At 43.0% G+C, this 11,539-nt stretch overlaps 1 protein-coding gene across 2 annotated transcripts in view; it reads left to right on the top strand.

Annotated features, from left to right (window-relative positions):
- The first annotated feature begins 614 nt into the window (after window positions 1-614).
- The window catches only part of LOC109401184 (uncharacterized), a 405,345-nt gene continuing 394,420 nt past the window's right edge, over window positions 615-11,539 (top strand). For both annotated transcript variants that reach the window (XM_062842782.1, XM_062842781.1), the window contains exons 1-2: window positions 615-1,084; window positions 8,473-8,533. The gene's annotated coding sequence lies outside the window, so the exon portion shown is untranslated. The remainder of the gene's footprint in view (window positions 1,085-8,472; window positions 8,534-11,539) is intronic.

The following is an 11,539-nucleotide window of genomic DNA, read 5'->3' as shown; positions in this document are numbered from 1 at the left end:
AAAGATCTATTTGCGTGACAACAATCCACTCACATGCCTACCGGGCGGCCGCCGTCAAATATCAGGATTGCCAACTGTTCGGCGACTGCTGTCAGTTTTCTTTGTCGCCGAATCTGGCGCTGGGTCTTCGGCGCGGAAACCCAAAGGTGGGAATAAAATGTTGGGGTTTGCGCGCAATATTGGAATTTTGTCAGTGTATATATTATTTATGTGTGAAACACTATAGATTTTTACTATGTGGTCTTCACACATAAATCATAAAAGCAATCATCATATGTGTTATGACGTTATATTATGATATTAATTTGTATTGTGCTTTTAAAATGTTATGTGTTTTGACACATGTAAAAAAATATTGGAATTTTGTCAGTGTAGCACCGCCGCAAAAACGACATAAAAAATCAACTCACCTCCTGATGCCGGCCCTTATCTAGGCTAGTGCCCAGTGAGCTTGTCTATTTTCATTTAACCGTAACAAAACGAGCGAGACGCACCATCAGTGCCAGAAAGAGACCACCAGAGTCCTTAAGTTTTTCCAGCGAACTACTCACTCACTCACTCATTCATGCCTCGCTTGCGGTCGGTCGGTCAGCCAGCCAGCGAAGCGAAGTCCGCAATCCAATCTCGAACGAAGTCCGTGCCGTGCGTGTGTTTTCCGTCGTCGTTGTGTCGTCGTCGTCTTGGTTTTCGTTCCGCGAAATTGAATAGCGTGTCACCGTCGTCAGAACAGCAGTTTCCGTCGCGAATCGCGTACCGCAGTGCCTTCCGGAGCGGGTTCCGTTATCCGTGCGGGATGGGGCCGCCGATTTTGGGGCGATTTTTGGTGTGAAAAGTGCAGAAAAGTTTCCTCGGGAGTGAAGTTTTTTTTTCTTCATTTTTTCGTGTTGGGTTGGGGCTAGGCCGAAGAAGAAGAAGAAGGGTACAACAGTGTACCAGTGATGATGGAAGAAGTTTGAACGGTAGAGTGAAGGAGCTAGTGATATTGTTTGCATTTCTGTCACGCAAGTGGATTCGAACATAAACTATAATCCTTGCTTGCGGTGGTTTTGGACGACACAGACGAAAGCGTGTAGTGAATGTGTTGGTAAGTATGTTTTGACGTTGAGGGGTCTCTGGATGGTGTTTTATCAAAAGTGTCAAAAGTATTTAAATTCTAGTTTTGCATACATCTAGATTGAGTTTAAATAAGGGCGAAAGTAACACGAGCGAGCTCTCTTCATCGACTCTCTCTTCTTCAAATTAAAGTGACATGTACCTTAATTTCCCCGTGTTTCTTTTCTAATCTTTGAAGGAACTAACAACACTTTTCCTGAAAATTGAGCCAAAAAATTCGACATAGTCTCTGAATTTCAATAAAATGTCCCTATGAATTTTGCCTTGTTGGACAACACAAAACTTTTTTTTTCTTTGGATTGTCACTAGGGACGGCTAAGACCGATCACGGTCCATCTCGCCACACAAAACTTTTATCAACTTAATGTTCTACATTGCCAGAAGTCAGGTAGAAATTCCAAACTTCTGGCTGCATAGAACATTAAATTGATAAAAAAAACTAAATTCTACAATTTCGTTTCTCTTATTATAAGCGTTTCTGGCAGTTTCAAGGCAGTTCCTTTAAGCATTTCTCCCGATTTTTTTTCCAAGATTTCTTTCCTGATTTGCTTCTTGAATTTTTCCCATACTTCTTCTTTCACTCGTTTCGGGAGTTCCCCTGGATATCTCCAGGAATTCCTTCTTTGATTCTTCTCAAGTTTTATTTGAAGATTTGTTTCAGGATCTCTTTAGAAACTTGTGCTGGGTTTTCGTCTGGGATTCCTTCAGAGATTACCTTATTGTTTTATCTCGGGTTTCTTTATGCATTTCTGCTGGTTTCCTTCAGGGATTTATCCCAGAGTTTCTTCAGGGATTCCTTCCAAATTAGATTCTGCCGTGGATCCTCCCTAAGTTCAACTCGGGATTCCTAAGCTGATTTCTCCTGAGTTCCCATTAGGGTAAACAGGTATAATATGCCCCCCTTAAGCAGAAATGGCAATATATCTACAACTGCTGCCTTATTCCATCTATTGTTCACTGCAAATCGTTGTTCCTTCAGTCAGTGAAGTGTTGCATGAGAACTTTACCTTTGGTGAGGCGGCTATGGAAGCTTTGAAACGTTTTTCGAAAACGTTCCAAAATTTACCTTATCAAAACAAACAGGGCAATACGCCCCACCAAAACAAAAACGTCCAGCCCTGTGATAAAACTGTCCCAGAGGATAATTCCACCACATGCTTATCGTAGGAGGGTCTTTTAACTAGTGTTTAACTGCATAAAAGTTGCGAAATACCACGAGCGAACATAACTAGCTTTGTTTGCAATGAAGTTAGCTTACAAGAGATAAAATATTACGCCAAAAGCCTCGATTTCAAACTTTTTGATAATATTATTGTTTTTCTGTACCAATCAACTAACGGACCAGCTTGATGGCAATTATTCTTCAATATTTAAGTTTTCTAATTGATCACGCATGCAAAAAGCGCTTGAATCTCTAGAAAATGAAGGGGGCGTTTTGCCCCGGTGGGGCGTATTATACCCTTTTATCCTACCGATTTCTTTCAGTATTTCAATACAAATTTCCGCTGAGTTTCCGTCACGGATTCTTTCGAGAGTTTAGAGTCTTCCCGGGATTTCTTGCGGTTTTTGACAGTTCGAAATGACATTTAGGATATTTCAATATCCTTCTATCTGATAAAATGAAAATATTTCTAGTTTATAATGTGCTTCATGGTGTAAAATCAAAGAGCAGAATTTTCATGCGCTCAGTGCGAACAAGCCTGCTTCCAGTAGTTCTACAGAGATTCATCCCGAAATTCCTTCGCCGATTTTCCCGTGTGTCCTCTAGGGATCACTCCTGGAATTCCTTCAATGATTTCTCTCGAGATTCATCGAGGAATTTATTTCGGAATTTCCTATTATTGCGATTCCTTTCGAGTAACTTTCAGGATTTTTTCCTGCGATTTTTAAGGAGTTTCCTCTTGGTATTCCTTTACAGATTGTTCCCAACATTCTACCCGGGAATCTATCAGGGATTCATCTCGGAATTCTTTTACTGATACTCCAAAGGATTCTGTAGTATATAGAACCTAATTGTAGAGTAATTAAAAAATGTACGTAAAAAAAACAAATGACATAAAAATTGATTTGGAATTGCAGTTTTATTTCAGTGCATTTACTAGCACTGACAGCCGACAAAACATTTTCACTGGATTGACAGATGTGCTGAATAATCGACAAAGCAGGCGAAGCTTCAAACTTGCTCGGCTTTGGCTTGGTCGGTCTTCTTTTGGCGGATTTGGAGACGAACGGACGTGTCCGTGTCGCGCTCTTTGCTGGTGGAGGTGATTCGGAAATCACATTCGGATCGAAGAAAAGAATGGCTTCATTTGCGGACATTTGGCTTCCGGTCGGAACGGATGTTCACGACAATGGCGCAGCGGCTCCCAGTGATTGGTATGTATTATAAAATGGATCGGTTTGTGAAGAAGTTTTTCGACAAATTGAAATTTTTACGGTTGAATGGATTTTTCGAAGCCTTGAAGCCGAAGTTGTGCCTTGAGTCGTGCGAGAGGACGCGACTCCCAGAGATTGTGTTTAGATTCGTGCGAGAGGACGCGAATCGAAAGTTTTGTTTGGTGTCGTGCGAGAGGACGCGACTCACAGAGGTTGTGTTTAGATTCGTGCGAGAGGACGCGAATCGAAAGTATTGTTTGGGATCGTGCGAGGGGACGCAACTCAGGCAGAATATGTTTTGATTAGCACGAGAGAACGTGGCTCATGGTGGTTTTGTTTAATTTTGGATTGGAATTGGATCAAATTTTGACTGAATTTGGAATTAGATTAGATTACATTTTTATTGGTTTGTGATTGCTGACGATTGTATATGGGTCAAGGGGGAGTCGCTGAGCACATCTTCACTTGTGCCAATTATTTTCAGTGTGCCAACGGGTATTCAATTGTGCCTCTGTGTGCCCCAAAGTGCCACTGCTTGATGATTCAGATTTTGCTTGGCAACTACCAAGACAACCAACTGTTTGTTTTCATTTTGCAGGTCAAATGCACATGGTTGCCTAGTTTTTTCACCCAAACTCAAGTGTCAAAATTATATTCATGTTCCTAGACTACTTAAAACTAAAGGAAAGAAAATAAGCATTTGCTTCAGTCTAGTTCCACAAGAAGAGTAGAGGAGGGGAAGAATGTAGTATATAGAACCTAATTGTAGAGTAATTAAAAAATGTACGTAAAAAACAAATGACATAAAAATTGATTTGGAATTGCAGTTTTATTTCAGTGCATTTACTAGCACTAACAGCCGACAAAACATTTTCACTGGATTGACAGATGTGCTGAATAATCGACAAAGCAGGCGAAGCTTCAAACTTGCTCGGCTTTGGCTTGGTCGGTCTTCTTTTGGCGGATTTGGAGACGAACGGACGTGTCCGTGTCGCGCTCTTTGCTGGTGGAGGTGATTCGGAAATTACATTCGGATCGAAGAAAAGAATGGCTTCATTTGCGGACATTTGGCTTCCGGTTGGAACGGATGTTCACGACAGATTCCTTTGAGCATTCCTTCAAGGTTTCCTCCGGGATTCTTTTGGGGATTTCTCTTAGTATTCTTTCTAGGATTGCTTCAAGTTTTGCATCAGGATTCTTTCAGGGATTTCTCCCAGGATTTTTTCAGGAATTTCATGCGGGATTTCTTCTGAGATCCCTCCCGGGATTCTTGCAGGTATATTCCAGGACTCTTTAGGGGATTCCTCCAGTGATTTATCACAGGATTCCTCCCTACAGCCCTGCAGGTATGTCTTTATCGATTTTCGGGGTTTCTTTTAAGGATTCATGCAAGAATTTCTTGAAAGATTCTTTCCGCGATTTATTCAGGGACTTCTCACGAGATTCTTTCAGGAATGCCTTCAGGATTCTTTCAGGAGTTCAGGAGTCAGGATTCCTTCAATGATTACTAGCGCGATTTCTTCAGAGAATGCAAGAAAATGCCCTGTACTGTGCTTCAATGAGGCCGATGATTTTCTCAGGGACACCCTTGTGCCTGAGGGCTCCACACATGTTTTCATGATTAAGACGGTCGAAAGCTTTTTCGTAATCATTGAACACCGGGTAGAGAGATTCTTGGAAGTCATTGATTTGGTCCTAGATGATACGGAACGTGACGATATGGTCCGGCATCGTCCGGTACGGAATCCTGCTTGCTACCACCGGAGAGTTACGTCAATCTACTCCTGTCTCCGGTTAAGGATCACTTTTCAGAGGACTTGAACGACGATGCACAGCAACATGGTACCCCGCCAATTATCGCATACAGTCAGGTTACCCTTTTTGGGCACCTTTACTAAGACGCCTTGCATCCAGTCGACCGGAAAGGTCGCGGTTTCCCATATGTTGCAGAATAATTGATGCAGCAGTTGTACGGATGCTACGGGGAAAGCTTTGAACAGCTCGGCTGATATGCTGTATATCCCCGGGGCCTTGTTCGTTGTCATGCTACGGATGGCTGTTTCTATCTCCTGCAATGATGGAGCTTCGGTGTTGACACGGGTAATGCGTCGAACCCTTGGCGGATCATGCTGAGGTGTTGGTCGCGTGGCCGATACTTGGAAATGGTTTCTAAAGTGCTTGAACCAGCGTTTCAGCTGGTCAATAGCTGTCTAGATTCTAGATGTGTCTTTCATGGACATCGTAGCATTCATCTTAGTCCCACTAAGACAACGTGAGACGGTGTAAGAGTTGGATATAAATGCTCACTACAGTGCTTGACCATCTCAGCCGGGAGTTTGTCCTTCCCAGCAACCTTGTTGTTATTCAGCTGACCTCGTCTAGTGTTGTAGGTGCCATAGCCTTCCCGTCGAATCCTATCTGTCACTCTTCCTTTCCCACCGTTCAACAATTCTTCGAAATGCTCCTTCCACCTAGCAACCTCCATTGTTTTGTCTGTCAACAAGCTTCCATCACTGCCCGTGTAGTTGCCGGCTTAGAATAGCACTATGGACCCCCTGTTCCGGGGGGTAAAAGTTCACCAAACAAGGAACCCCAATCTAAGGTGTCAGGCGACCCGTGCTGAGGGATGAATGGTTGAGGAGGTTTAAAACATGCTCGTCCTTTAACGGAGCCCGTAACGTCAGCTTTTTGGGTTGCGTTACGGAGTAAGATCTACCAAGCTGAACCATGGTGACATCCAACTTGTTAAGCTAGGGTAATGCGTTTTGGTAATAAGGAATCATTGTACAAAGCCCTTGTTACTAGTGACAGTTTCTAAAACGAGTATGCTTTGCGACTCACTTACTTACCTTACCGATCAGGCTAAGGCCGGGGTGGCGTCTGGTGTACATAGTAGCCATCTCCATTCCACTCGGTCCATGGCTGTTTGTCTCCAGTTTTGCACTCTGCGTAGGGTCCGCTGATCGTCCTCCACTTGGTCGACCCACCTAGCTCGCTGCCCTCCACGTCTTCTTGTACTGGTTGGATGACTCTCGAGAACCATTTTAGTCGGGTTGCTATCCGACATCCTGATGATGTGACCCGCCCACCGTAGCCTCCCGATTTTCGCGGTATGGACGATGGTTGCTTCTCGCAGCAGCTGATGCAGCTCGTGGTTCATTCGCTTTCTCCAAGTCCCGTCTTCCATCTGCACTCCGCCGTAGATGGTACGCAACACCTTCCGTTCGAAAACTCGAAGGGCGCGTTGGTCCTCTGCACGTAGGGTCCATGTTTCGTGCCCATAGAGGACGACCGGTCTAATCAGCGTTTTGTAGATAGTTAACTTCGTGTTACGGCGATCTTTATTCGATCGTAGAGTTTTGCGGAGTCCAAAGTAAGCACGATTTTCTGCCACAACGTGCCTCTGAATTTCTATGCTGGTGTCGTTGTCGGCGGTCACCAGTGAGCCCAAGTACACGAATTCTTCAACCGCCTCGATTTCATCACCGTCGATATAAATTCGGGGTGGCGGGCGCGGAGATTCCTCCCTGGAGCCCTTTGCCATCATGTACTATGTCTTCGACCCATTAATGACTAATCCGATTCGCCTGGCTTCACTCTTTAGTCGGATGTACGTTTCCGCCATCGTCTTAAATTTACGAGCTATAATATCAATATCATCAGCGAAACCAAGCAGCTGAACGGACTTCGTGAAAATCGTTCCACTCGTGTTTATCCCCGCTGTCCTGATTACACCCTCTAAAGCGATGTTGAACAGCAAGCATGAAAGACCATCACCTTGCCGTAACCATCTGCGAGATTCGAAGGGACTCGAGAGTGTCCCTGATACTCGAACTACGCACATCACTCGATCCATCGTCGCCTTGATCAATCTGCCATAGCTGTTCTCGATCGATTGTATCATACGCCGATGTGAAATCGATGAACAAGTGATGTGTGGGCACGTTGTATTCGCGGCATTTCTGCAACACCTGGCGGATGGCGAACATCTGGTCCGTTGTAGCGCGTTCACCCATAAATCCTGCCTGATATTGCTCCACGAATCCTCTTGCAATCGGTGATAGACGGCGGCATACAATTTGAGAGAGTATCTTGTAGGCACTTAGGCAGCGCTCAGTAGTGTGATCGCGCGGTAGATCCCGCAATCCAACTCGCCGCCCTTTTTGTAGATGGGACACACGATACCTTCCATCCATTCCTCCGGTAATGCTTCCTCCTCCCAAATCTTGGTAATGACCCAGTGTAGTGCTCTCACCAGTGCTTCTCCACCGTATTTTAGAAGCTCGCTTGGTAGTTCATCTGCTTTGCAACTCACATGAATTCTTATTACCGAACACATTCTCTAATTTGACAGCGCTTTACAACTAGCCTAAAGTCCTGAGACTAAACTAGAAGCATGACATGGATGGGGCCAGAACTCCGATGCATGGACAAATATCAGTTCTACCGTTTTGTTTTGCTCAGAAATAGAATTGATTATGTGTGATTTTTGACGCACTTTCGCTGGGATTTATAACAAAACAAGAGCTGTACAGATATCGATGCTTCATTGCCTCTCAATGACATATTGGTGTATGCATGAAAAAGTTATGACATTGACATTGCTAACAGCTTGGTGTTGTGGACTTTTTTCTTTAAGAAATTATATCTAACACAAACTGTGATTTGCAACTAATAATTATTTGTAACAAATGCACGGCTTTTCTACAAAGAATTTCCGAACTAACATCTTGTACAGTTTCCAAATTTTTAGGTATGAACAATTTCAAAGTAAGTTCCTGGTGAATTTTTACTTCAATCTGCCATGCAGTTGAAGATATTCACAAGCCAATTATGTCAATGATTTCGAGCAGAGATCACTAGCCAGGATATCTTCAAGAATCTTTGCACATGTCTCCTTAGAAAACCTATACAACAAACCCCAAAGCCCTACATCGAATCTAACGTTGTTTTCCCTTTGTAATTTCTCTTCCGAATGTCTAGATAAACCAACCAGAAGGATGATTATGACTGCATCAGCCGACGTCGTTGTCGCGAAGTGATGGTAAGGTTCACCCCGCAAGATTGTGCTACTCCCTCGTCACCACCACCTACACCCACCCACCGCCTCCGACTCCGATCGATCAACCGCACAGCTCATCGGCAGTGTAGTTGTGTTTATTTTCGTGTAAACAGATAAACACCGAAGGGGCACAATTTCTCTCATGTCTGTCTGTCGGTCTCTGATGCCTGCCAGTGCCACCAGTCGTAAGCCAGCCAAGACGTTCCACCACAGCAGCAGAGCAGCAGCGGAACGGGATGTGTCTGCGTTTGTCGTCGGAGTATCGGCAAGCAAGGGAAACCCCGTAGTGTGCGTTTGGAATGGGATTTCTCCGTGGATGCAACACCACGACTAGTGCGACTACACCGTGCAACAACAATAACAATTACGCTCGCACAGACAGCAGCGTGTTGTTGTACTACGTTGCGTTGATGATGGGGACGATGGTTGCTAGTCGTTGTTGTTTGTAGGGAAGGTGGTGTGTGTGTTGGTGATCGTGGTGGAATCATGGCACAATGGTTCCGGAGTCGTAGCTAGCTGGACAAAAATGGTTAGCTATAGCTAAAACAGAGTTAGCCCTGTTGCCCTTGGATAATAAATTTGGAATTCATTCAGGAATTTCTCCAGGTATTTCGTTGGAAAATCTGCCATTGATACCATCCAAATTTTTTCATGAGATCTTCTAGGGATTTTTTTTTAAATTCCCCAAAGATTCCTCAAGAAACCTTTCAAGGGATTCTTTCCAAGTTTTCTTTCAGAAATTCTTCCAAAAGTGGTTCTCTACAAATTAACATTCCATCATCAAGTATTTCTAAAAGAACAGCTCCTGCAATTCTTTCAGTGGCGATTCCCTAACCTCAAATCTACCTGTTTAATGAACGTAAATACTTGAATTTTCTCTTCAAATTGGCTTGTAATTTGTAGAAAATGATGAACATAGTCGTTTTCGTCCATTTTCAATCATAAATTCTTCGCAAATGCAAGGTCGTTGAACAGGTAAAAAGTGAGGTTACGAGACGCCACTGAAGTCTTTCAAGAGTTAGTTCATGAATTCCATTTGAATTTTTTGCTGAAATTTCTCCCAGATTTTCATCAAGTATTCCTCCGGAAATTTCTGCAGGAATTCCTCCAGCGATTCTAGCACAATTTATGCCTGTGATTTCAGCGGGAATTCTTCCAGAGATTTCAACAAAAACTGATGTAGATATTCCTTTACAAATTCCTCCTGGTATTCAACAATGTCCATGGTTTGTCTAATGATTACTGAACATTTTCGTACAGATCTTCTAAGAAATGTTTTGAATAATGCTTGCCAAGGGCGCCATGGGACCACGGCTCTGCTTGCGACATAATGATTTTGCAACGCAATAGCATGGGAACATATTTACTGAGATTTTGGATATACTGGTCACATTCCAGATATTTTTGATTCCTTGTTGGGTATATAAGTCATTGCGACCAGTTTTTAGATCTATTGTGACAAATGCCCCAGTTTTATTTTGCTATGTCAAGTTGACGTATCGCCATTTGTATTAGCAATAATCAAGCCTTGACTGTTAGCGGGATCCCAACACGGTGCTACAGTTCGGATGAACTGTAGCACCGTATTGGGGTTTGTTCTCCAGACATCAAAGGTTCTATCAGCCCCTTTTTCTTTTAACTGAAATTCTTTTAGCTGAAATTGCCAGACAACGGCATAAAAAATGCTCCGAGTCTTCGGTATCGATGCCACAAAAGCGACATACATCATCTTAAAGTTTTCCAATCAGCTTCAGATGATACCGGCTAGGACAATGATCTGTTAGATAGCCAGTAAAAGAACTGAGATCTTTTTTTGAAAGTTCTAAAAGTTTGCGAGTGTTTGAAACGTCCGGTTTTATGAAGCGTTTAGACTACCTCGCAAAAGTGGTGTTTTCCCAGTTGAATTTTATTTTATCATGTTCAACCAGACACACCACAAAATGGTTCTGGTCCTATGAAATGATGGGCTGTTCCAAGTCTTGCTAACATATCGGATTCTTCGTTTCCTCCAATTCCACAGTGCCCAGGAACCCAAAATAGCTTAACTTGATTGCGGCAAGCCAATTGTTGAAGTCACTGAATACACTCCCAAACATGTTTAGAAGTTCATGTTGCTGATTTCAAAGCATTTAGAGCTGCTTGACTGTCAGACATCATGCAAATTGTTGAATGTCTGTAGTTTCTACGTAAGCACATATTACTGCATTCCAAAATCGCCTAGACTTCAGCTAGAAAAATTGTAGGCCATTTGCCCATAGGAATTGATATTTTTAATCCCGGGACCAGTTACGCCTGCCCCTACTTGATCGTTCAGTTTCAAACCATCAGTGTAGAATACGGTTGATCCTGGGTGTAGTTCTGGGTCACCATTTGTCCACAGATTTCGCCCTGGATAAATCACTTCAAAAGAGCGTTCAAAATGGTATCTTTTGCTCATCCAATCACTATTATTTACGATTAGAGAGCCGATACTCATTGTTTTCAGAATACTGAGATGTCCTCTTCAGTAGGTCGGCTCATGTCCCCAGTAGATGTCCTCTTAGGTCACTATCAAAGAGTTTGTGTAGTTTTGAGCTTCAATGCACTCTTTGCAGCTTCTAATTGAACAAATTGATGCCGCGGAAGTTAGTGAAGTAAAGTGCCAAGCGCTTTAGACGGTGTACTTTGCATTGCTCCAGTAATTGAAAGAGTAGCTAATCTTTGAAGTTTTTCCAGCTTTTTTTGTGCTAATCTTTCATTTGTTTTAGGCCACCAGACCAGTGACGCATGTAACTCTGGGTCTCACAATTGCCGAGTAAATCCAATGAATACATTTCGGTTTCAATTTCCATTTTGTACCAAAAGTTTTCTTACTAATCCATATTTAGAGCACTTGTGGCTTTATCAACTACCTGCTCGAGATTTAAGTTCCAATTTAGTTTACTGTTAAGATATACTCCAAGATACTTGACTGTATCTGAAAGTTCTAAAAAAGTTCCTTTTTCCAAA

This window comes from Aedes albopictus, chromosome 3 (genome assembly GCF_035046485.1).
Source record: "Aedes albopictus strain Foshan chromosome 3, AalbF5, whole genome shotgun sequence".
Classification (NCBI taxonomy): domain Eukaryota; kingdom Metazoa; phylum Arthropoda; class Insecta; order Diptera; family Culicidae; genus Aedes; species Aedes albopictus.
This window is presented reverse-complemented; position numbering and strand designations above follow the sequence as displayed.